The sequence below is a fragment of the Mus musculus genome, chromosome 18 (assembly GCF_000001635.26).
Source record: "Mus musculus strain C57BL/6J chromosome 18, GRCm38.p6 C57BL/6J".
NCBI lineage: Eukaryota > Metazoa > Chordata > Mammalia > Rodentia > Muridae > Mus > Mus musculus.
The window spans coordinates 6,900,049-6,902,470 of NC_000084.6; positions in this window are offsets into that span (position 1 = coordinate 6,900,049).

The window sequence follows — 2,422 nt, forward strand, 5'->3', positions numbered from 1 at the left end:
AGAAAGGTCACTTTGACCACAGTAGAAGATCTGTTTTGAAAATAGCAACACCAGAAGCCTAGAGAATCAGAAGGATTATTGTATCAGTGACAGGTAAAGATGATGGTCCTAAAGGAAGATGCAATGATTGTTAGGTTCCATAAGCACAACAAACCCTAAGGGGAAGCCAGAGGGTTTGATGATGTTGACTTTGTCCCTTTGCCATTTGTACACTGACTCCTAAGGTTTGAACATGTGACTCTGATGGGGGCCTGGCTGGTTCCAGTAGAAAGAACTTAGCAAGAGCTGGGAGAAGATGATGAGAGCAGAACCTAACGGTGTCACTCTCTGGTCCATGGAGCTCCACTGTGCCAGGCAAGGTCCCAGTCAACTGCCCAGGCTGAAGGTCAGGGCTGGGCAGTTAATTCTGGCCCGGACAGTAGGAGCATCTTGGTAGCAGACAGGTTCTCTGCCATGGTATTGCCTTTTGACTGGGAGTAGGGTTTACGTCCTGTAGGGTTGAGGAATGTTACAGGCTTGTGAATTACATTTTCAAAAATGTTTTATCAACACCTCCAAAGCAGAAAAACACCAGTCGAGCACACATGTGCCTCCCATGTGTGTTGCAACTGCAGAGAGAAACCAAACAACTCAGTGCTGAACTTGTCAGATCATAATCAAAAACGTACTAATGGCTACAGCATGAATCCCACCAGGCTCTCCTCCAACCACCAGAAGCAGCTCCAGCCCTGAACACTACCCTCAGCAGCCTCCCTATGGGGCTCTTAGGACAAATCGGAAAGCTTGCCTCTCACTGCAAGGTTTTCTAAGTTTCAGTTTGCTCATTAGGCCATCGTTAGAAACTATACAGGGGAACGCTGTTAGGGAAAGCACCTCCAGAATATAGCACACCAGCTTTAACTCCAAGACTAAGGAAATAGCAGGAGGAAGAACTTGAAAGTGTTCTAAGCCCAGGAGGAAGAAAGAATTAAAAAGTTTGGGACACACACAAAGAAAGACATCTTTGAATTTTTAAAAATGACCTTTCCTGCTTGGACTTCCTTTTACATATCTCTGCTTTTCTGTGCACTGGTGTAGTCTGCGGGAATGTAGAAAAAAAGATAGTGACATCGTTGAAAAAGAAACAGTAGGTTCTCAGAGAAATGGTGATCTTTATACAGATAGAAAGAACTGTGCTGCGGAATGCATGATGTTTGTATTTAGTTTTTAAATGAAATATGGTAAGCCCCATATACTATTCAGAAATCCAAATTTATAAAGCAAAAATTTTAGGGTCATTGTAGTGGGAAGACGAGGTGGCAGTGGGTTGGGATAATAGGGTATTATTATTGCAAAACGGGAAAAAAATCCTTCAGTTTCTAAAATGAATTCACTCTTAAGTTTCCTTTAAATAACATCCTGCTGGTGCATTTAATTACACACACACACACACACACACACACACACAACTTTAAACAGTTTTAGGAGTAAAGTCCATGTTAAATGGCAGAAATGTTTCAACATTTTAAAATGAAAACAGATTGGATGATTCTTCAAATGTTTTTTTGTTCTTTGAATAAACTTTTAGTAGGAGAAAAGGTCAGTAATTTCACACTGATGGCAGGGTCCGTGTTGGGGACAAAGACAGAGGGACAAATAGAGAGGCATAGAAGGACTCTTGATTTAAAAACTGTGGGTGCTGAAGAGACCTAGAGGGGGCATGGGGGCTGCATATGATTTCACATTTCAGTATATACACGAGTGAAGTTGAATAAAAATAAAAACTTTAACAAATTAATGTGAGTTATTTATAACTAGAACTGTAAATTATATTAATAGAAGTTGGACATTGGAGGAGAAGCGGTAAAAGGCCATTCATTGTCTTGTTTTACATGGCAGAGGGACATCAGGGAGTATAGTGAATCAGGACAACTTTTACTTTCTTTAATGAGGGACATTTTTGCAGAGCTGGGGATCAGTATCATAGTGTCTTGTAGGTTACACAACTAACTAAGCTATAGCTTCACACTGTGTCTTTCAGACAAGGTATTTTTATGTAGCTCAGGCTGGCCTCTTAGATGCAGGGATTATAGGTATGTGCCACCATGTCAGGTTATGAGCATTATTATAATTATGATTAATGTGTGTTTGTGTAAATGTGGGCACATATTCATGTAGGTATGGATGTATGTGCACATGTGTGTGTGTGCACACGTGGAGGCCAGAGTCAGTCTCCAGTGTCATTTCCCAGACACTGTCTACCAATTTTTGGATACAGGGTCCCTTCTTGGTCTGAACAAACTGAGTAAATGAGGCTGGCTGGTCAGTGAGTCTCTGGAACCTTCTTGTTTCTGTCTCCATAATGCTGAGACTACAAGTGTGTGCACAATTTATGGATTTTTTAAAATTTGTGTTCTGGGTCAGGTAATTAAACTCAAGTCCT